Source organism: Ochotona princeps, chromosome 9 (assembly GCF_030435755.1).
Source record: "Ochotona princeps isolate mOchPri1 chromosome 9, mOchPri1.hap1, whole genome shotgun sequence".
Lineage (NCBI taxonomy): Eukaryota > Metazoa > Chordata > Mammalia > Lagomorpha > Ochotonidae > Ochotona > Ochotona princeps.
Genome location: NC_080840.1, coordinates 10931851 through 10956421, shown reverse-complemented (window position 1 = coordinate 10956421; position 24571 = coordinate 10931851). Strand labels below are relative to the sequence as shown.

Here is a 24571-nt window from a genome sequence, read left to right as displayed (position 1 = left end):
GTCCATTGAATTCCAAAATTCCTCCCACCCCGACATTTATGATTTCATGATCATCGGTACTGCCTTCAAACCTTGCCAAATATCCCTTGGAGAGCAAAACCACCCTCCTCATCTCCTGTGGGAGCCACTGTGGAGTGACAAAGCCTCTGACATTGGTCAGTGATATTAAGCGTCCGCAGGAGTTGGTGGAGACCAAAGTGAGTAAGACCTGTAGCAGCCTTCCTCCACAGCAACTCCCAGTCATGCTGCAGCAGGGTCGGGTGGGGAGGGCAGACTTTCTGCTCCTGATGGCATCAAGGACGGACAGCAGAACAACAGAACATGTTGTCTGCTGTGCTCTACACGGGGACCAGCTCCTTTGAGAGTTAGGGGCGTGCTCTGGCAGAGCCTTGATCCGAAACCACGGAAGTCCCCTCGCCCCCAGCTTGGCTGTTATTCTTTCAGCCCTCTGAGTGTCTCCCTCATGGCAAAACCCAGAATCATTATTATTTTCTTTTGTTTGTTTCCTTGTGGTTTTAGTCTGTCTATCTCCTTTGCTAAATTGTAAGTTTTGTAAGGACATGGGACTACTGTTTTACCAAGCCTGGAGTTCCTAGTCGGTAGGAATTCCCAATCTGGAATTCAACGCTGTTTGGAGAAGAAAGCTAGAAAGGAGGAATGGAGTAGGGAGGCCCAAAGAGAGAGAAGCAGAGGAAACAGAGGAGAGCACACAGGAAGGTAGGGAGGCAGGGAGCAAGGAAGAGGGACAGGGAGGAGGGAGAAGCACTGTGGGAGTTCGGCATGCAGGCAAAGTAGAAGAGCAGTCCAGACAGGAAATACAAAGTCCAGCGAGGTGGACAAGACCGGCCTCGTCATGTGTAGGGTCCAGCACAAAGCAGAAATACAAGAATTTCAAGAGAGCTACCATCGCCAGACATTGAACTGCTTGAGACAATGCTGCTGAGCTCTGGCAGTCGGGTGGCGCTCATCTCTGACGGTCCACACGTGGGTGCGATGACATCATCAACATGCGTGCCAGAGACGACACCAGCTTTGCTCACCATGGAAGCCAGTTTTCCCAGAAGAGAACAGAGGCCGCCTAAGTGGGTTCTTCCAAATTCAATGTTGATATTAAGAAACGCTCACTGTGGGGCACAAGTTCTTTGAAATGTTGCTTGGGGAATGCTCGCTGAAGCTCTCAGCCAGCCCCAAACAAAGCTGCAGTGTGTAGAGGGCTGGACCCATGCCTGCTAACTGAGGACCGAGACGCAGTTCCACCCAGGAGGTTGTTCCGGCATCCATTCCAGGATTCCTCCATGGTCTGACGGGTGAGGTCAGCATTGTGTTATCAGCGCACAGAACTGTGGCAGACAAATGCTCTCTGATCCTGTCTTTTGGAAAGCCTGTAATTTGCAGGCTATGTCAGGGGATGACTTTAATTAGGGCTCGCTTGTGATGTTTCACTTCCAGTTGCGATTGCCTCTGTCTGTGCTCAGGCACATCTAAAGGACACCTGTACCTGGACAGTTGATTGAGGAACATTCTGGATGTTATGATGTGGGGTGTGGCGGCAGTGAGCATGAGCGTATGTAAGTACGTGTTTGTGCACACACCCTCTGAGGAGATCTTCATGTCCACAAATGAGTGGAAGAATTACTTTAGTTTGTTTCAAGCCATGAGAATGCTGACAGTGGCTTTTTCCCAGAACAGTACCTGGGTTCTAGGTTCTTCTTCAGGAACAGAAAGGAAAGGAAAGTTGTAAGTCTTATAAACTGGGTGTTTCTAGTGTCTTCCAGACTCTTGTGCATAATCTTATGAACTCCTCAACAAGAAACTGAGTATTAAGTCCTGGGATACTTAACCATGGTAACCTGACTAGACAGATTCTAATTAGCCGCTCACTTATGGGTGAGTCATTGAGGCTGTTGTCATAGAAGATGGACACTTGGGCCTGACACAGTAGCCTAGTGGCTGAATCTTCACCTTACATACACCAGGATCCCACGTGGGCACTAGTTCGTGTCCCGGCTACTCCACTTCCCTTTTTGTGGACTGGAAAAGCAGCAGAGGATAACCCAAAGGCCTTGGGAGCCTGCATCCACGTGGGAGACCAGTAAGAAGCTCTTGAATTCAGATCAGCTCAGATCCAGCCCTTGCAGCTACTGGGGGAGTGAACCAGTGAATGGAAGATCCTTCTATCTCCTTCTCTCTGTAAATCTGCCTTTCCACAGTAAGAAATAAAAAAATCTTAGAAGAAGAAGAAAAAGGAGGGAAGAAGGGGAAGAGGGAGAAGAGGAAAGATAGGAAGAAGGAGGAGAAGAGATTGACACAGTGCAGGCATCATCCAGTCAGCTGAGGGCTTGAGCGGAACAACAACGACAAAAAAAAAAAACCCCAACCAGGAAGAGCCACTCTTCCTCTCTTCCTGCTTGATCTGGAGTAGGGAATTTCTAGTGCCTTCTGTGCTCCTGATTCAATGAGAACTGGAATCTCTGCCACCACTGCTCAGGTTCTCAGGTCTTGAAATGGCTCCCCCAGTGTTTCTGTGCTACCAACTTGGTGTTAGCAAGTCTTGCACCTTCTCTGGCTTCTCCTCTCTCTCTCCGTAAGATCTCACTGCTTCTGTTTCTCTAACGGATTCTGACTAACCCAAGTACTAAGGTACACATTTTCCAGATGTGAAACCTGAGACTTGAGGTTTTGACAATTCCCTTAGCTCCACACTGCCGCAGCATTATCATCCAGTCTCTGTGATTTCAAGCCCATGTACTTTCTATGACACCACACTTGCTTCTCAGGGCTAGTTTTAAAAGGGGAAGAAGAAATGGAGAATTTTTCTCATTTCCTTGGGGACAAACAAAGCATGTTTAAAATTGCCTGCCTGATGTAGGGATCAGCCCACACTGAACTCTGTACTGGCATGCCGAGGCCCGTCCTCCACCTATCCCACGCCATCGTCCATCGGTATAACAGCTTTATAATCCACAGTGATGGAGAGTTCTAAAAGATCACAGTTGGAGAAGTGTGTGATTTCAGGCAATTTTGGTCACTGCTTCTTGATGTTGGGAATGACTGGAAGTCCCTACCCACAGTCCTCCTATTCCAGAGGCGCGAACTGATTTGCAGATTACAGGAGGAAAATCCAGCTTCCTCGCGGCCTGCGGCTCAGAGGCGGAGGCAAGGATCCAGGGAGTCTGACTTGAGGAAATGGGAGATCCACTTTTTCTTGTCCCTATTTTTCTTCTTTGTGTTCTATTCTTTTAGGGGGACATTCAGCAACCAATGAGAAGTCAAGTTCCCAAGTGTGAGTTGGACTACCAGCTCTGCCGTGTACCAGCTATGTAACTTTGGGGGGGTCACTTAACTTTTCCAAATCTCAAATTTTGATCTGTAAAATGAGGATAATAATACTCCCAATTGCCTCGTACTATTGATGAAGTACTTTTACAATGCATATACGGGCAGGCATTTGGCCTTGTGGGTGAGACACTGATTAAGTTGCCTGCGTCTCCTGTTGCAGTACTTAGATTTGGTGCCTGGATCCAGCTCCTAACTCCAGCTTTCTGCTCACGCAGCCCGTGCAAAGCAGCACCGTTGGCGCACATAGCCGGTACCTGCCACCCACGCGGTAGATCTGGACAGAAATCCTGGCTCTCGACTTTGGCCTGCCCAAGTCCTAGCGCAAATCGATGGGTAGTAACACACACACTAATTCTCTGTACCTGCCACATAAATTAATCAGTGAATAAAAATGCACATCCTTTGGCCCAAGAGTTCTACTTACAGAAGAGTCTCCAAAGGAAATACCTAGATAAATAGACAAAATGACATGTACGCAAGCATGTTTGGTGAGTCATTACTTACAGTGTTTAAAAACTTGAAATAAGCTAGTTTGTCCATATGGAATTTGGTATTTATGACACACCTGTATGTGGCAACACAAGCAGACATTTAAAGTGATACAGTGGCTCTCTACTGGCTAGCAGTTCACTGTCCAGGTGATACTTTTACAACCATGGCAGATACGTCTGGCAGACTCCCTAATGTGTCTGGAAGAGCAGCAGAGGATGGCCCGGCTGCTTGGTCCCTCCCTCTCTGGGAGACCCTGAGGAAGCTCCTGGCTCCCACTTTGAACAGGGCTAGCTCTGGCCATTGCAGCCACTGGGGGAGGGAACCAACCGACAGAAGCGCTTTCTCTGTCTCCCTCTCACTCTGTAAGTGCCTTTCAAACGAAGGACCAAATCTTTTCAATTATAAAATAAATAAAAGCAAAAGCATAAGAAATGTGTCTGTGTGCATGTGGAAGTCCGCAAGGGCACACATGTCCTAGAGAGTTGTCTCTGCTTACAAATTTTTTTCTTCTTCATTACACCTTCGAATAACCAGGCTTAAGTTACAATAATGAAGTAAAAAAACTAAGTATTATCTAATTTGGGGAAGGAGTAGAGTGGTTGACTAGCTCTAAACATCTTTTCTTTAGGAAAACTCAAGGTAGTTACGAGGAGAGGCATTTAAGACAACCTCAGGAAGTACTTACTGCTTGGGTCCCTGGATCAAGTCCTAACTTGGTCCCTGACTTCACTTGCCACTAATTACATCCTGGGGCGCGGCAATGATGGCTCAAGGGGATGCGATTCCCAGGGGAGGCTTGGATTGAGTTCTGGACTCCTGGCTATGCCCTCACGAAATGCTTGCTCTTATGGAATCAGCCAGTAGCTGGAAGATCTCTTTCCTTCTGTCATTCTCTCTCTTCCTTCCTCCTGTTCTCTCCCTCAGCCTTTCAAATAAAATGTAAACAAATAATCATGACGTTCTTACATGTGTTATCTAGTGCTAGATAACAAGTCACTCAGACGTGAAGCCTTAAAACAACTGCAGACATTAACTCTGAAAACATCTGTGTGGGAGAAATTTAGGAAAGCTTAGCTGAGTTCTTTGAGCTCCAGGTAATGAAGGCTTTGCAGTCACCAGCGGAGTCTGTTGTTACCTGAAGGCCCACCCTTGGCTGCCATGATCCCTTTCAGGGGTTCCTGAGTGTCACAGGGCACAGTGTGTCTGGTTTCCGGCAACAGAACAGAAACAGTAATATCATGAATGGCCCAGCCTCAGAGGTCACACACCTCATTTCTGCAATGTCTTGCTGGTGACACAAGCCATTCCTGCTTAGCCTGAGAGAAGACCATATTATATTGCCCGAGCCATTCTCAAACAGGCTGCCATTACTATATGCAAAAGACTTACAAAAATAGGTCCGTGCTACCCAGTCGGGAGTGAGGGGAACCTTACAATTTGCACTTTCTCTTTCCAGGGAGCATCTTTTTTTTCTTTATTGAATTGATTCATCAATTACCTTGTGTTGTAATTACATAGAATCTGGGATTCTCCCCCCCTCCCTCCCCCCATGGTGGGTTCCTCCACCCCGCTGCATAACCATAGTTCAAGTTCAGTTCCAGGGAGCATCTTTAGAACATTGTTTCTGTCTCTTTTGACTCCTGGTTGCTCCAGCCTTCCGTGTTCCAGGAGCCCTTTCTTTGAAGAAGTCGAAACGGAATAAAATCCTCAGCCCTTGGACTACCACCATGGTAGAGTATTCCATTCACTGCCTTCATTTCTCCTCCTGTCCACTTGATCTCGGTGTCCCAAAGTGTTCCCAGAAATAAGGAACGGAGGCAGGATCAGCCTCAGCTGTGAGTTCCTCCGGACTAGAAGCAGTACTGGTCTCATCACTGTCCCCACAGGGCTTGGCACAGCACCTGCTCAGCAGCTGCCAAATAGTGGCTTGCCAAGGTAAATGACTGAAGAAAACCGTAATACGGAAGGTAAGTACGCTTCTGCTGAAAGGCTTACAGGCAACCGACGCAAAAATCACCATTTGACCCACTGTCACGTGATCTCTCTCTGTTTGTTTTTTTCTTTTGATCTCATCTCCTTTGTTCCACCTGCCATCATGCTCTGACCCGCCTGCATCCCACCTCAATCGGCTAGCCAGCCCCTCCTTGCCTTCCCACCTTCAGCTTCTTGACTCTGCTCTGTTATTAGCTATCTGATTTGGGGCAAGTTGCTTAATATCTTCGAGATTCAATTCTCCGATCTGTAAAACAAAGATAATAATGCTTCCTCATTGGGTTGTTAAAAAAATGAAATTAAAGAATAATACTGTCAGTGCCGGAAACTAACGAGAACTTAAATCTAGTGTCCCTGTGTGCTTATTTCATCCTCCTCTTACTGAACATTCCATTTTATGGTTTACTTTTGTCATTTACTAGGATTTTACAATCATTTTTACAAGTTGTCATCTGGTTTTCATAGTCGTTCTTGTTTTTTTTCTAATGCTGACATCACAGTTTATCAGCCATTTCCAGTTATGGGACATGTAAGGTCTTCGAAAATACTGAGTAATTGCATGTCATGTATCTTTATGGGTATTTTCCATAGGATAGCTTTCAAGGATTGATGTTATGTATTCATAGGTGATAAAAGGTTAAGGTCTCTTTTTGTAAAAAGTTAGTGTGTGCAGTGTTTCTTTTGTGCAGTGAGGGCTTGTACTCCTTATTATCAGGGATTATGTGTTATTCTCAACAGGCAATAATGTGAGGCAAAAAGGAGTACAAAAGTTTGGAGTCAGAATTTCACCTGAACTCTATTATTGACATTTGCAAAGTCAAGATTCTCAATTATACAGTATAAATATCTACACCTACACCTTGACATTAGCAACGGTTACTGCTTGTTGCATGATAATCTATCCATCACTTGTTTAACTGCCATCTCTACAATTTGGAACCTTCACGGGGACCACTAGTGTTTAATGCAGTGTGGGCAGTGCCAAATTGGGAGTTCCATGTGCAAGATGGTGCACTCCTGTGGTTGGCACAGGCCGGAGGCCAGCTGTTCTTCCCAGGGCCCAGTTCAGACTGGGTGCTGGGAGTCTTGCTTCTCGCTATAGAAGCTTGCCCAGACGCTGTGGGTTTCCTCACAGTGTGTGGGTTTGGTTCCAAGACTGAATGTCCTCAGGGTGCCAGAAGAGCCTTTTATGATCTAACTCCAGAAATCACATACTCTGACTCTACTTATAGTCACCATCCCATATTAAAGAGAGGAGCAGTGAGCCTGCTTATTTTTTGCTGCTTTATTTAGGGTCGTGTGTGTGTGTGTGTTTGGTTTTTTGTTTTGTTTTGTTTTGTTTTGTTAATTTTTAATCTGAGAGGCAGAAAGATGGAGAGGAAAAGGAGAGACAGAGACCTTCCATACGCTGGTCTACTCCCAGTGGGTAGACCTCTCTCTCTGACCTTCTCTCCCTCTGTAACTCTGACTTTCAAATAAGTAAATACACTTTAATAAATTTGTAATTAATTTTTTAAGATTGGAATTTCATTTTTAATACTGTTGACACAGCTGAGAGGGATACCTGGCCGTGTGGACCCACCACAAGGATGGGGAGGGTTGAGGTATGGAGGAAGGTGGGTGCAGCAAACACCTCAGTTCTTTGAGTTTTACTCTCCTGCTCTGCTGGAGTTGTGGGGAGGTCATTCCTTGCTGTCAAACCACATCAGTACCCAGGGATGGGGACAGTCATTAGAGACCCCAATGTGGAGGGTGTTACTTGAGTGGTTTTGGTAGTTTTGAGACATTGTCAGCTTCATTACACCAGGGTTGAGAAAACCTGACCAAGGTCTACTGGCTGACCAGATCCACCTTAGTGCATCCCTAGGAACATGTTGCGAAAGCTTGGCCAAAAGAGCAGTCCAACCTGTTCTGCTTTTCATCCTCTGACAAAGCATTCTGCATCCTCTACTGGCCTAGATGAGCTGCATGTCATGACCCATGTGTGCGTTTAGTATGCTGCCTCCTGCACAGGCATCAGAAACCAAGAGACCCAGGCTTGACACATGCACACTAAGGTTGCAGCACACAGATCTTGTGACTTTCCCTGTGGTCAGAATCTGAGTCCAGTGATCCAGTTGGGGAGTCCTCCAAGAAATTTCACCTGGGGTGACCTCAGACTTGACTCTTGTGTGCGTCAGCAGAGTCAGTTTCAGACCATCGCTTGCACCAGCCAAACCACACACAGTTATCTGGTCAGTTCTGCTCCCAGTTCCATCTCTCATAGGAACCAATGGGTATTAAGGCCCAGCCCAGCCTGCCTGCCCTCACACACACCAGTGGATGCTGAAGCCTAGTTGGGACAACCCCCAATAACTCCTATTGGACCTACCACCAGCTCCAGCTTTTGCATGTACTGTCATATACTGCAACCTATCCTGATCTCCCCCACATCCTATTGAGCTCTTGTGCTGCAGCCTAGCTCAGCTTCACCTACCCCTAGACCCTGCCCATACATATGCCAACAGATGATACTGCCTTCACCAACCTGGCCCACCTCCAGCTCTGGCTCTTTTGCTCATTAGCAGTAGGTACGGCCTAGCAAAGGGGTGCCCATTGTGCCCCTACCAGGCCCACTCCAAACCATGGATCTTGTGCCTGCCAGAGGATACTGCAGTCCAGTCTAACATAACTTACACCTAGTCCTAGCACTTGTTTTTTCTTTTTTATTAATTATTTTGCATTATGTGACAGTTTCATAGGCTCTGGGAATCCCCCCACCCCTCCCACGCCCCTCCCCCCTGGTGGATTCCTCCACCTTGATGCAGTATTACAGTTCAAATTCAATCAAGATTCTTTCCTTGCAAATGTACACCAAGCATAGAGTCCAGCTACTTATTGTCCAGATGGGTTGAACAGTTTCTTGGGGAGACCATTTCTGGTCCGAAGTTAGAGCTGGTAGAATATCATCCCAGTCAATTAAGAGTCCCAATATAACATCAACAGCAATTTGCAACATTATTGAATTGACATGGTTTTGAGTAACCAGTATGTAAAAAAAAAAAAAAAAGCAAGTTCTTAACCACAACCTCTGATTAGCTCATTGACATTTCAATTTTAGTTTATATACAGGACCGGCTGCTATATACCTTAAAATAGCTATAAGGTACCATTCAGCTGTCTCGTGTCTATTTCATTTTCATATTTAGCCATTTGTTGTGTTGAAGTATAATTTTGCTGATCTTGGCAGATTTTAGGATAATCTAGACTGGCTTGTAACTCTAACAAGACATTTGTCGACAATTAAGGTGCAGAACATTTTTTTTGGGGGGGGGGTGTGCAGGAAAGTCCCCAACACCATGGTGAGGAGTAACTAATCTTTGTGTCCCACCCAGCGAGGCATGAGCCAATCCACGCCAGCTCTCTCCTGTCAGATTCCAAGCTCTACTTTTTGTTGTTTGTCTATTTATTTTAGGTTTTTTTAGTTTGTATGATTGTTTGTTTGCTGTGAGGGGTTTTCGGAGCGATCCCGATGGTCATTGCGCGGGAGGGTGGGGGTCCAGAGGTGGAGCCAGGCTCGGACCAGAGAAAGCTCTCCTCCCTGGTCCCGAAGGACGTTTATCGTTCTTCTGTTTCTGCGGACCGCTCAGGGCTTCTGGTTGTCTTTCCGATGACGTTGGTTTCTGCACGGTAGTGTTTGGACTTCTTCCATCCCCTGCATGGCGGGAGGGAACCGGGTGCGACCCTGACAACCTCTTAACAGGCGGTCATGTGCGTGGAGCAGGGGGGCACTCCAGAGTGGAGCAGGTGGTAAGGAGGAAGTTTGGATCCCAACCATGAAAACTCCCAGACCTTCACCACAAACTATTAATACGAGCAACAAGGATTACATCCCAACTGCCAAGGAGGCCACAGGGAATTGGATGCCCTCGGAGGCCGAGTACTCTGAGGTCACCCACCCCCAACCAGTCCTAACACTTGTTAGTGGATGCTGTAGCCTAGCCTGGCTGACTCTCACCCATTCTGATTCTCATACATACCACCAGCTATGGCAGCATAGCCCAGCCTGGCTTGCACAAAGTCCCAACCCAAATGCCAGCTGATAGATGTTGCAACTTTGCTCAGATCAACTCATACCCGTCCTAGCTCTCTCACTCACCAGTGGAAGCAATAGCCTAGCAGATAAGGCCCCGTGGTTACCCTACGGGGCCTGCTCCCAGCCCAGGTCTGAGATGACCCACCACCAGTCCTGGGACTCACTGGCAAGTTCTGTAGTCTGGCCCAACTGGCCTACACCCATTCTGGCTTGCAAATGGGTGCTTTATCCCAGCCCAGTTTGACCAACCTTCAGATCCACCTCTTATGGGTACCAGTGGGTACAGCAGCCTGGTTCAGCTTTTCTACACCCATGCTGGTTCTTGGAGTGCCATTGGGTGCTCCAGCCTAGCCCAGTCTGGCATACCCTCAGGCATGCAGAAGGGGGTTGCAGCCTTGCCCAGCCTAATCCACCCTCAGCTCCAGCTCTTACACTCACCAATGGGAACTGCAGCTTAGCAGGGAGTCCCCAGAGTTCTCCTACCAGGCCCATTCCCAATCCCAGATCTTGCGTGTGCTGCTGGGTGGCTTGACTCAGCCTGGCATAAGCTTCCCAAAGGCACTCACTGCTTGGTGTTTCAGCCCAGCCCACACTTTTCTGGCTCTCAGGTGCTGCAGCCTTGCCTGACCTGACTCTGCCCCAGCCTAGGTTCTTGTCCTCCCCAGCAGGAGCTTGTGGCCTAGTAGTGGAGTTCCTCAAGTTCCCCTACCAAGCCTGCTCCCCGCTCCAGCTCCTATGAGTGTCAGACGAGCTCCATGGTTCAGTCAGGCTCAGCCCATTACCACCCCCAGCTTTCATGCAAACTGGCAGGTGCTACAGTCCCACAGAAGTGAATCCACAAATACCCTACTGAATCTGTCCCCAGATTTGATTTTCTCAAGTTGCAGTGGATACTATGACCAAGTCTGATGTGGCCCACCCGCTCATGGTCAGGTGCTGTGGTCTAACCCAACCAGGCATTGCCCTGCATTCCCAGCTTTCATATGTGTAGGCAGGTACACATTGGGAATTGCACCGCCCACATGGGTGGGTGCCTTAGCTTGACCCAGACATGCCCTCTAGATTCCCCCACTCCAAGCCACCCCACCTCAGCTCCCTTGCCTACCTGCAAGTTCAGTGGCCACATCTGGGGAAATACCCAGAAGTTATTCCTTCCCTGTCAAACAGCCATTCTCGCTCCACCACATCTCCAGAACCTTTCCTTGGCAATCTGCTGTCCCACACTCCTCAGCTTGTGGACCACAGGGTGGCATGTTCTGGCCTGGCATGCCTAACCTTCTCCATGTATCTCAACAACAACAACAAAAGGCAATTATGCTGGCATACTGGTATGGTTCATACATTTGCCATTAACAAGACCCAGAATGCCCACCGGCTATTGGCTGTTTATCCCTCAGCAGTATAATGCTTGCCTAGGTATAAGGCAATCTAGGCAGTTGCCTAAAGCTGGGGAAAAGATTTTTACATAAAAAATTAAAAGCATAGTGTGCATTTAAATGTCCATCAGAGTTACCTGTCTCATAGTAAATGCTCAGCTCATAATGGCTAATTTGTACCTGGATGTGAAACCAAGGGAATCAGAATCTCATGGTAGACCTTCAGCAGATGTGTAAGAGTTGAGTGACTTTCTGATGACCTATTTTCTATTTTCTGGGTCACACTTTTATTTACCTCACAAAAATAAAACGGAGTGTCCATCTTGACATTCTGATTTTGCAATAGCCCTCTTCCTTCCCCAGTTCATAACCCATGTCAATCATGAGAATTGCAGAGACAGGCAACACTATGTGGCATTGTTTAGCCACATCCCATTTGTCTCATGGCTGGGTCTTTCCAAACTGTCCTGTATGGCTTGGCCTTAACATAGTTTGTCTTCAGTATGTGAAAGAGGATGTTAGCAGTAAGACAGGATGTGAATCTGACCTACTGTCAATCAGATGGAAGGTTTTGGCACGAAATATTCCTGAGCCACTCAGTTCCAGCTGCAGAAATGCCAGTGCTACAGTAGAGCTTGTCTCTGTCCCTCTGGATCAGGGCTGGAAAGAGCCACTGAAAGATCTCCAGAGAGGAGGTGCCCCTTGCCCAAGATCAGAGAGCAAGTTTGTGCCAGAGTTACCGATCAGAGCAGGGTTTCTCAGCCTCAGTGTGGCTGACGTCCAGAACGGAGTGCTTCTTTGTTGTATGTGGCGGTCCTCTGCACTGCACAGGTTTTAGAACATCCTTGGTCTGTTCCCACCAGGGCTAGTAGCTCCACCCTACCCACTTTCTTTCTTTCTTTCTTTCTTTCTTTCTTTCTTTCTTTCTTTCTTTCTTTCTTTCTTTCTTTCTTTCTTTCTTCTTCCTTCCTTCCTTCCTTCCTTCCTTCCTTCCTTCCTTCCTTCCTTCCTTCCTTTTTTTCTAAGACTATATCTCTTTTTTTAACAAATTTATTTCATTTTTTAAAATGGAAAGTTAGATATACAGAGAGAAGAGACAGAGAGGAAGATCTTCCGCCTGATGATTCACTCCCCAAGTGAATGCAATGGCCAGAGCTGCGCCGATCTGAAGCCAGGAGCCTGGAGTCTCTTCCAGGTCTCCATGGCAGATGCAGGGTTTCAAGGCTTTGGGCCGTCCTCTACTGCTTTCCCAGGCCACAAACAGGCAGCTGGATGGGAAATGAGGCCGCTGGGATTAGAACCAGCATTCATATGGGATCCTGCCGTGCACAAGGCAAGGACTAGCCACTAGGCTACCACCCCGGGCCCTCCTCTACCCAGTTCTTCAATCGCCAAACATCCTCTGGGGGATAAAAATGTCCTGAGCAGGACTCCAAGTTGCCTCTGAATTTATCTGGGGAGACAAGTGCTGTGTTGATTTACGAAAGCTAGATAAAACATACATTTAAAAACTGGAGAAGAAATTTCCTCTTGCTCACAAAGATGTACATGGGAGCATCATGTATGACAAAAAGAAGAAAAAAAAAAACCAGACTGAACATCACCATTCGTTCCCAGGCACTGATGACATGGTTTGTTGTGATTCAGGTGACGTGGAGAACCCTGCGATATTAAAAAGGGAAAGAAAGAAACTCTTGCTGACCACCTTGACTCTGCTCACGGAAAGGAAGCTACCCTGCATCCATCAAGCCTGTGCAGCTTCACCCTCCTTCTGGACCATCAGTTCTAGTGTAGTCAGCCCGTGGCTTGTTGAGCCTGATTCTCAAGCTGGTGACGGATTAGAATAGCTTTCTAGATGCTAAGCAAGATGGAGTGAGACTCCCTGTGACGCGGATGTAAACCCCAGTCCAGTAGCAATCGATTCTACCGCAAATGTGGTTTCTTTGCAGCCTTAGAACTTACTATGTGCTTTATACTCCCTTCCATTCGAATGATAAGAATTCCACATTGGACAATTTTTCACTTCTCCTTCTCAGGAACTTTGGCTAAAGCTTGGAGCAGGTGTTGGATCAAATCCTCTGACATGGCCAGAGGTTAACCTTCCAGAGGTCGATTCTGTGCATCTGAACCCGAGGCAGAGGACCATGCTCATGTGAAGGGTTAAAGGAGGACCTGGGGAGAGGGAAGGTCCTCTGGCACGTGTTAGTGTTCCAGCTAAGTGTACAGGTGTGTTCCTTGAGTTTTAACTTTTTCACTTTTTATTTGAGAAGCACGAAGAGTCAAAGGGAGAAGGACACGTTGACTGACAGCTCTCTGTAAGCTCCCTCCCCGCATCCCGTCAGTGAGCTGGGCATGGGCTGGGGTTGAAGCCTGGACCCCAAAAAGAATCCAAATGTCCCATGAGGGTGACAATGAGCCCCGTGACTTGAGCCATTGCCGCTGCCTCCCTAGGTCTGTATAGCACCAAGCTGGAGTGAGCAGTAGATCCAAGTCTCAAAGCCAAGCACTCCAAGTGTGATACAACATGCCCTCTCCCATATCAAAATGTTTGGTGTGCAAAACCATAAGCTGTGGCTCGCTGACTGAAGTTAACATTACAGTAACACAGGAAAAGAATTACATTAAGCAAGACCACATATTATACTGAGTGTACATATTTGTGTACATAAAAATGTATGTGTGGCATGTGCGTGCATGTGTTATACACATTTATGAGTATATAAGTACCAGTACCATTTGAGCAAGATTTGGCTCCCAACCACATGCAGATGTTTAAACCCTAGAGTTACAAATTAATGGTCCCAGGAGGGTGGCTTTTACTTTAGCCTATGCAGGAGGCAGGTGATGGGTGATGGGTTACATGCCTTTGGAAGAAGTCTTTTGCAAAGACACTTTCAGGATATCTGACTTGTATCCAGCTGCTGTCTCTGCTGTGTGGTTCAAGGTGTGACCCTTCCTCCCACACACCTAACTGTTGCCATTTTGGCTCACCAGATCTTAGACTGAATTTGCAAACTAATCTGAGCCAAATGAGCCTCTTTTTCTTTTTTTTTTTAACTCATACATTTATTTTTTTAAAAGATTTTATTTTTATTTCAAAGGCAGAATTAGACAGAGAAAGGTATATAGACAGAGGGTAACTCTCCAAACATCTGGACCAGGCCAAAGCCCAGAACTCAGTCTGGATCTTCCTCATGGGTAGGCAGCACCTGTTGCCGCCCAGGGGCCCATTAGCAGGAAGTTGGATGAGCAGTAGCTGAGACTGATGGCACTCCGATAGGGAGTGTGGCTGGCCCAGGCAGCAACTTAACTGTTGCTGCAAATGCTCTGCCTGCATGCTGTTCTCTGCGGTAGTCATCATCTTCTAGTGTGTGGTGAAACTTCTGGAAGCCTCCCTCTTGGAGTGTGCATACCATGAAAACAGGAATGTGTGTCTGTTTTGCTTATTGCTTCATCTTCTGTGCTGGAAACTGCCTCCCGTCTAATGGCTGCTCAGTATGCTTTGTGGTGCATGAATATGAAGAAAGAAAATCATTTTCTTACCACTTTATAGAGCATTTGATTCACTGCCATGGCTTGGTGCTAAATACATCCACAGGCTCACAGGCCAATGAAATCTTTTAAAAATCTCTAGGAGAGGAGGGTATTTGGTTTCACGCTTAATATTCCTACGTCATACAGTGCTGTGCCTCAGTTACGGATCACATCTTGGATCCTCTCCAGACTTCAGCTTTTATTCTGTCACTGAGAGGCAGTAGCGACAACTCGAGTAGTTGGGTCCCGGCCACCCACATCGGAGACTCGGATGGAGTTGCTGTTGCCTGGCTTTTGCTTGGCTCAGCCCCAACCATTGAAGGAATTCAGGATGGGAGCAGTTGAGAGGTATCGCTCTCCCAGATGTCTATGTGTCTGCTCTCAAATAATAATAAAATGTTTCTAAAAATAAAGACCACATAAACAACTCTAGCACTGATGAAAAGCTATTGTAAAATTTTAAAAAGTAAAAGAAAAAATTGTGACCATAGTGTGCAGGTTTCCCATTTCACCGATGACAAATCAGGACCCAGAAGAACAAGCTTCTAATTCAATCTATGAGAAGAACAGAAACCAGTCGCCCCCTTTCCCAACACTGCTAACCTCAACCATCGTCTTTAGACAGAACATTTTCCCAGGAGCCAGAAAATTCCATGATAGCAATTTAAAAGCAATCTGCTTCTTTGTGTTTGGCCAATGACAGATGGATGCATGGTTCTGTTTGCTTGAGATAAACTGAGTCGATCCAGACATCAAAGGCTTCATACTCGATGAGCCAGTCCAACCAGCTTATGATATTCATGGTTGATGTCAACACATTAAAAAAGGTGATAACCCAACTCCATTAATCTTGTCTATTTCTAAAGAAATGCTCCTGTTTGGGAGAACCTGTGCTTCTGGTTCTCAATCTGGACCTCCCTACGGAACGAAAGCTCCGCATTTCCATCATTGATGACTTCAGTTCTCTACAAGGCTGGAGGAAGTGGGCAGCACGCTCTGGAGTGAAAGCATTTGGCACAGCCCCCAGTGCCTAGCAGGCTCCCAGAAGATAGCAATGGCATGTAAAGTCGATGAGCAAACAATTTGCTAAAATATTTGTCTCACTTTTCTGTACATTGTCGCAGTGGTTGTAATCATAGGTTCCAGAACTACTTGAGTGACCCTGAGCAAATGAGTGAAGTTTTGATTTCTCAGGTGCCTTTTCTATGAAATGGGGCTGACAATAGTGCTTAGCTCATAGGTTACATGAATCCAACGTAGCAATGCACAAAAAGCCCTAGAACTGTGCCTGGTACATCATGAGCTCTACACAAGCTTTGCTCCGGCATCTTCTTTCTTCACCTGTCATTTGCTCAACCAACTGTACAAAGGACCTATTTTGCATTCCAAGTTGTGAAGTGGATTTTAGCAATAAAATGTGGGATCCTTGGGCTCTTGCAACCATCAGCTTGTGGCTGATAATGAAAATTAAAGACTCCACAGACCATTGCAATTGCAGGCATGCAGTGGCATTTGTTTTTCTAAAGTGGGGGGGAAAAGCCTTCATTGTTTTCTTAAAGGGATGCAGAACCGTTCCTCAAATAGATCCTGTAAAACTAGTTAGGGATCAGCATTGTTACAAACACAAGCTGAAAATTCAATAAACTTAATGCAGTTCTGTGCAAGGAGCGAGAAGGCCCATGCTGGGCTCGAAGCTGCTCGCCAGGTCTAATCTGACCTCGGGAAGCAGTTGTTCATTTTCAACTCACGATGACGTTCTCACCGAAGCTGACAACTGCTCACATGCAGAGACGGAAAGGGAGATGAGGAGAATATGATGATTCCCAAATATATTTTTTGTTCTGGTTTCTAGGAAAGCAAAGATACTCACAAAAAAGACACAAAATCTATATTCTAAAGAAAATTAGGTCTCAAGAAATAGTATTTGTAATGTTTTCCTTCCAGGGAAACTTAGATGGATTGATTTACACGGATAGATAGGTCATATCATTTTAGTCATCAACTGTAGCATGACAATTGATCATATATTATCTGCATAAGAATAATTAATTATATATTGTTTGTATGAGGACAATTGATTGGATATCATTTGGAAGAGAGAAATTGATTGGATATACAAAACAAACACTCTTTCAGGCAAGTGTGTGGATACAATTGATGAGTTCCATAGACATGCTTATGGGAACTCTGTGAACTTCTCAAAGCCTCCTCCCTTATCCGATGTGACCCTTAGTCTATAAAAGCCTGATGCCACTGATAAACTTCAGCTATTGACCGTCAGTCAGTAGTCCACGTGTGTTATCACCAGCTCCGTGCACCAAGTCCATTGCTGCAGGACAACAATCAACAGCCATTCCGTCTTCGTTATTGCTTTCCTTCCCTATAGGCATAATGTATTCCGGTGCCTGGCAACTTTGGGCTTAGCCATGATAAATCCCTTTGGCCAATGAGCTGTGAGTGGATATGCCAGACACAAAGTGTGAGCAGAATCCTTGAGTTCACACATGGGGGTTGGAAATGTCTCCTTCTCTTGAACTGTGCTGTGAGAGCAACATGTCCCATCCATGGGCTCATCCTCTGGCTTTGATTGTGTCCTGAGCAGACACAAGGAACCAAGCTGAGCACAGCATAGTGACACTGCACATCTGTGGGCCAGAAAGCAAAGTGTTCAAACAGAATTTGGCGCTGCTTGTTATTCTCCCCAAAGTCAACTCATACCTTAGCATGTGATTCATGTTTAATACCTTGCTTTCTTATTAACCAAGAACAATACAGCTGACTTGCCATGAATTACCCCAAGATACCTGATCGTTTGGTTTTGTTTTAAGATTTATTTTACTTGGAAAAGCAGATTTTTGGAGAAAAGGAGACACAGAGAGGAAGATCTTCCATCCACTGGTTCACTCCCCAATGGGCAGAGTTGAGCTGACCCGAAGCCAGATGCCAGGAGCTCTTCCAGGTTTCCCATGTAGGTGCAAGGTCCCAAAGACTTGGAACATGAGGGACATGAACTAGTTCCCATATGGGATGTTCAGCGCTTATGAGATGAGGATTAGCCAACTGAGCCATAATACTGTGCTGATATCTGACACTTAAACTGTTATAAAACATCTCAGCTATTAGACAGACAGAAGAAAGTTAAATGGGAATTGATTGGCATATGTGCTGGAGATGACCAACTCTGATCTCTATACCCAGTATAGCCAGAGAAGTCTCTCTCTCTGAGCACATAGCAATGTCACTAAGTTGTAGCAAATGGAAGTTGAATAATTTTGTTTAAGATTTATTTATTTTTATTGCAAAGTCAGATTTACAGAGAGAAGGATAAACAGAGAGAAAGATCTTCCATCCACTGGTTTTCTCCCCAAATGGCCACAACAGCCAGAGCTGAGCTGATCCAAAGCCAGGAGCCTCTTCCAGGTCTCCTATGCAGGTGCAGGGTCCCAAGGCTTTTGGGCTGTCCTCCCTTGCTTTCCCAGGCCAAAAGCAGGAAGCTGGAAGGGAAACGGGCCTGCTGGGACTCAAACTGGCACCTATATGGGATCCAGGTGCATGCAAGGCAAGGACTTTAGCAACTAGGCTACAGTGCTGGGTCCGAAGTTAAATGATTGTAGTGGGAGGTTGCTTCCAGGTCTGGGGCCTGTCCCATGATAACTCCTCTATACTTACACTAGTTTTGGTTGATTGGAACACTGGGCCAGACATTGGCCAATGAGACATTGTCATTATCAACAGGATTTGTGCTACCAATTCAGAAATGAAACCAGGTGGGGCCTGCATGATGGCACATCCCATATGAACACTGGTTCACATCCTGGCTGCTCTGCTTCCCATCCAGCTCCCTGTTTATGGCCTGGGAAAGCAGTGGAGGAGGGCCCAAAGCCGGGGCACCTGCACCTGTGTGGGAGACCCAGAGGAGGCTCTTTTCTGGCTTCAGAACAGCTCAGTTCCTACCATTGCTGCCATCTGAGGAGTGAACAGTGGATGAAAGATATTTTTTTCTTTGCATTTCTGTCTCTCTGTAAATTAGGCTTTTCAATAAAAATACATGAATCTTTTAAAAAGAGAGAGAAAGGAGAAGAAGAGAAAAGAAAAGTAAAATAAAGAAAAGCAACAAAACCCAGGCGCACACGTGGTAATCGGCCAGGGGTTAAGTGTCGACAATCCTTAACATTGCCGGTTGACAGCTTACCAAATATCAAATGCTACACCACCTCTCCACCTCACTGCATTCGGCCCTCTAGAAAACCCTGTGATGCTGAGGTTTTCATTCTCATGTTTAAAAAACATCCATCTGAGTAAGGTGAGAAGCAATGTGGTCAATAAGTTCTTTATGTCAACATGTCCGGAAGCAAGCAGGACCTGAACCAGATCCCATTGGCTGCAGATCGGCTGTTACCACACACCGTGGATTTCTTGTAATCAGTAAATTTAAGACAGGTAGGTACAAGGTTACCTGGTTTGACCTAAGATCCAGTACAAAGGTCTGAAACACTATGAAGAGAAAATTTCTATTTCTCCAGAGACCCTGGCCTGAGAGTTCAATGAGTCTAGATGCAGGGGTGGATAAATTTGACAGCAGCCAGGAGAGACCACCCAGAATTAAGGCTGGCTAGGCGGTAGCCGGGACTCGGTGGGAACAGGCAGCTTGTGCCTGGAAGGGTTGGTTAATGTTTAATCCCAGATAAGCCATGAAATTCCCATGAGAACATTCATTCACTTTTCTCTAACTGTGTACATTGGAGGATCCCTGATTTCTCTACAGAGAAACCGTAACTGGGCACTCAGAGGAGCTGAGGCACAGCGGACAGGTAAAGGGCCCGAGGGCATCCTGAAAAGGACCAACCCTAGAGCCAGTGGGCAGCTAGCAGACCCTGGACTCAATTCTGGACCCGGACGTGGCCTTCAGCTCCTACAGGAGCTTGTGCAGGCTAGCTTCTTTTCTTTCAGAGCCTGCACATGGAGGGTTCAACTGGGATGTTTCTGTGTCCCGTTTTGTTCAAACATTCTGGTCGTTGGCAGTTCACATACAGACCAAATTCCATGGAGGCAGATTTGTCTGTTGAGTGTTCTTGCTTTCTGGCAAGAAAAGTGAAATAAAAGAGATGTGTCAGGTCATTCAGAATCACATGACTGCAGACGGGGAGAGCCGGAAACGACTCTCTCCTAGGGGCACAGAGCCTGGAGGGGAAGTTATTTCCCTACAGACACAGCTCTACGCTAGGAAAGCTGGGTGGAGAGCTCTGTGTTTTGATGCTGAGTGCGAGCCTTATTTTGCAGCATCCTGCTGCCTAACCATTGGAGGAAGAGTAGAGGGACTGAACATTTTGTAAACATTTGCCAGATGTCAGGTCTTATCTTGGGTTCTGCATTTAATCTACCACTATTTTATGAATGGATTACCTGCTGAATGCTAGGCCCTGGGGACACAGAAATGAACAAGACAGACTAGGTCCCCCTCATCTCCTGCTGCAACATTCCAGTGAGGGGAATGGGAAGGGTCAATAATCCAGAAACAAATAAATCGCAAAATTTCCAGTCATACCATCAAGACATGTTGAGGTTTCTGTTTTTTACTAGAAGGAAAGTTTTCTGATCCCATAAATCTAAATTTCAGACAGTAAAACAGGAAACCCTTCAAGCAACTGCAATGAAAACACTGGGTTCTTCCATTTAGGATGCTCTTCAAACAACAAAGACCACAATCAAACTGGCTGAGACAGACACTGTGCATTGATTAACCCAATTCCTAATCCTTTTCTTCCTTGGCTGCCTTGTTATAAAGGTCAGAAAATCCAAATTCCTGCCATCTCAACGTCACTTGCCACTAGCGGAGGTCACTTGATGGTCTAGCCAATGAGTCTGGAAGCAACAACCCTTGCTTGTTTTAGTAAGAGGCTCTAACTTGGCTGATGTTGAACATATTCCCAATGTTCAATGGCCAGTGTGATTGACGGCTAAGACTGTAGCAGCCACTGTGGAGTGACGAGGGACGAGGGACGAGGATATCCTGCACTGACTCTGTGGAGTCACTGTTGTCCAGGAGCTTCCAGACAACAAGCTCTGGCGAAATACACGCCCTGCTTTGTAAGATTTTCCGTTGCCAACAAGGGCAATAACGGCCTCAGACAGACATAGGAACTGGGTTTTAGCCCATGCTTAGGGTTGCTGGAGATTTTTGCCCAGTAGCTGTCCTCTCAAATGCTATTGGCCAGAGTTGAATCAGTCCATTCCTGAATTGATCGCTACCAAACAAGATAGAATTGTTATGCCAGGCTTAGCCTGATCACTACGCGGAGTAGATATTGAGATATCAACCAAAGCATCCCTACAGAAAAGAAGTCACAAGATGAATAATGACTTTCTAAATATCAAGACAATAGGAATAGATAAAAAATTAAAGGACTGGTATACATAAGCTTACTGACATTAAAGCATGCTTGTAAAACCACCCACTATAAACAAAAGGAAATGGCAACAATGACATAAGGAAGATGGTTGCAACAATAGTAAACAAGGTATTACTAGCCTATAAATCACTTTTGAGAAGATACTGTAAGGAAATCCCTAAAGACGCTTGCAAACATTCCGTTAAAAAGATGTTTGCCTAAGTACTGTGTTCAGTAATGGAATTCTCAAGCAAGATAAATTCCCAGCAATAAGGTACTCAGTACTATGCAAACTTATAATGGAATGCTACAATACTATTAAAAATAATATTGCAGAAAATATAGATGGTCTTGGAAATATGACTGTGGCATATTATTAAATGACAAAGGGAGAACACATGTAACTCATATAATTTGACTCTATTTTCCTGAAGGAAAATATAGATGTGTGTGTGTGTATGTGTGTGTGTATGCACCTACATTTTTAAAAGGCATTCGTTTCAGAGTTAATAGTGGCTATTTCTGGTGGATGCAGTATTTTATGAGTTTTAAAAAATGCTCAGTATGCATTATCTTCATAGTAAAAAAAAGAAATTTGGAAGTATCTATGATAAATTCAATTGTGTGGACAAACAGCAAAAAAATAAAAGAATATCTTCAAAGAAAAGTAGTTAAGGGGAAAAAGTCAACTGTGTTCATTAACAAAAAGGTGTAATGAGCCAGTAAATAAGTGTGTGCTTATTCTTGGTAATAACGAAACATGCGATTACAACAGAAATGAGACGCTTCTTTCTGTTTTCCCCTCCATTAAACTGGAATGTTCTCCTTCAAGCACGGCGCACACCTGGACGGAGCAGGCAGGGAACAGGCAATCTCCCAGGTGAAAGTCTTTCCCAAGAATTATTTGTCAAAAGGCAGAGAGTCAACATGTTTATTCAGAAGTGTTTAGGCAAGACTTTTTGAATAAGACCTCAAACCCACAGACTATGAAAGAAAAAACCAAATGGGATTTTATCAAACTAAAAAGGTCTGTGCGGCAAAAGAAACCATAAGCATTTAGCAGTTCAGAGAATGGGAGAAGATGCTTGCAAACATACATTTGATAAGGCATTAGTGGTCAAAATATGTAAGGTACAAAACAAGTCAATAGTGCAAAACAACCCAGTTAAAAATGGACCCAAATCATGTGGCAAAGTGGATTAAGTCACAACGTGGAACATTCCCACCCCATATTGAATCTCCTGACTCAAACTCTAGGTACTTCACTTCCAACCTAGCTTCCTGCTAATGTGCCCAGGAGACAGCAGATAATGATTCAAGCAGTTGAATCTCTGCCACCACTTGTAGGTGACCAGGATGGAGTTCCAGGCCCTGGTTTCAGCCCGTCCCCCCCACCAGCTGTGGAGTGCTTGGGGGGGGATTGGTGAATCACAGTTGAAGGATCGTTCTACATGTCTTCCTTTGTTTCAAATAAAATGAAAATCAATTTCAAAATTATTTAAAAATGAAAATTTTTAAAAATTGTAAAATGATACCTTTAAAAAGTAAACCAAGACTTTGTTAATCATCAGAGAATCATGACACAAACCCATTACAAAATAGCTTACTAGTAGGTTAAACTGTTGCTTGGGAAACCCGCATTCCATATTGGGGTGTCACTTTGAGTCCTGGTTCCTTCACTTTTGGTTGAATTTCCTGCTAATGTACAAGAGAGATAAGAGGTAATGGTCCAAGTGACTGAATTCCTGCCATCTGTGGGGGAAACTGGCTAGAGCTCCTGGCTCTTGGCCCCAAGTACCACGTTCATTTGCAGAGTGAACTAGCGGACAGAAACTCTGTGTGTGTGTGTGTGTGTGTGTGTGTGTGTGTGTGTGTGTGTGTCTTTCTGTGTTATTCTGCCTTTCAAATTAAATAGTTTTTAAAAAGCCTTACAAGAATTCCTCAACATCATCAAAGATTGTGAAAAAAATGTAAAACTTGTTGTAGATCAGAAGAGACGAAGGAGATGTGATGACAAAGTGCCATGTGATATTGTGGACAGAATCCAGGAACAGAACAGGGCATTAACAGAAAAACCGCTGACACCAAAAGGGCCTGGCATTTAGTTAAGAGCAGTGTGGCGATGTTGGCCTCATGGTTTCGACAAAGGCAACATGGAAATGAAAGAGAGGCAAAATCTGCGTGCGAGATCTACAGGAAATTTGTACTGTCTTTGTAATTTTTCTGCAAATCTAAAAATTGGCTCCAAATACAAAACTTATTTTAAATATTTGAACAGTATACTTCTAAAACATGAAAATTGAATTGTCACATGATTCAGCAATTTCACTGCTAGAATAAATTTCCAATAGAATAGAAAACAGGCTCTCAAAGAGACAGTTGGACATCCACCTTCATGGAAGCATTGTTCACAATGAAGAACACAAGCAGAGGGTACATCATGAGTGGGTAAACAAATAAGCAAAATGTGGTACCTGTTCCGAGTGGAATAGTACTCAGACTTCAAAAGGAAGGAATTATTGCCCATAGCAACATAGATGCTCCTTGGGGAAATTCTGCTACATGAAACTAGCCAGTCACCAAAAAATGAGTATGATGATTCCTCTCACACAAGGTAGTGAAAACAGTCTGATTCATAGAGCGGAAGAGGAGAATGGTGGTTGCCAGGGCTACGAGAGGAGGAGAAAGAGGAGCTCTCGTATCATGGATACGGAGTTTCAGTTTCACAGGATGAAAGCATCCAGGAAAAGGATTCAGGGCAGTGTGGCCGTGCTTAAAGTCAGTACACTTAAATGACACTTAAAATGGAAAATATTATGTTACTTGTGCTTGCCACAACTAACGCACTAAATTATGTATATATATATGAACATATACACACACATACATATGTATATATATCTGATGCTTTTAGGATTACATGGTGGCAACAGCATTGAGACTCAGCGCGATCTGACGCCAAACCAGACGTCTTTTGTAGTGCTCCACACTGTGATGGGAGAGATTGGACGAAGATGAGTGCGCCTAGGGGAGGTGTCCGTTTACTAATAGCTGGATCTTTTCTCTGCTGCCTGATGTTCAGCCATTGCAGGCTTCCTTGCACTCCAGGGCCAGCGAGCTGCAGAGGGCACAGGTAACTTCTCATCAAACCCTGGCTCTGTCACTTGCTGACTGTCAGCTCAGCCTGCATCAGTGACTTCTCGCGGCCTTGACTTAAATATGACAAGAAACCTCAGTTGGATGAGGCAAAGGAAGCCAAGGCCTTCTAGAAGTAGTGACTTTCGGAATGGGCTGGGCAGGACGGGTGCCTGCACAACCATGAATTCTAGCAGGAGATGAAGACGTTGCTGGAAGGATGATTTGAGGTTCTTGGT

At 45.3% G+C, this 24571-nt stretch overlaps 1 long non-coding RNA gene across 1 annotated transcript; it reads left to right on the top strand.

Annotated features, from left to right (window-relative positions):
- The first annotated feature begins 604 nt into the window (after positions 1–604).
- LOC131481083 (uncharacterized) lies at positions 605–20762 on the top strand. The gene is made up of 4 exons (XR_009246019.1): positions 605–1312; positions 1450–1568; positions 19554–19619; positions 20426–20762. It is a non-coding gene; the product is annotated as an uncharacterized LOC131481083 (long non-coding RNA).
- Positions 20763–24571: the final 3809 nt, after the last annotated feature.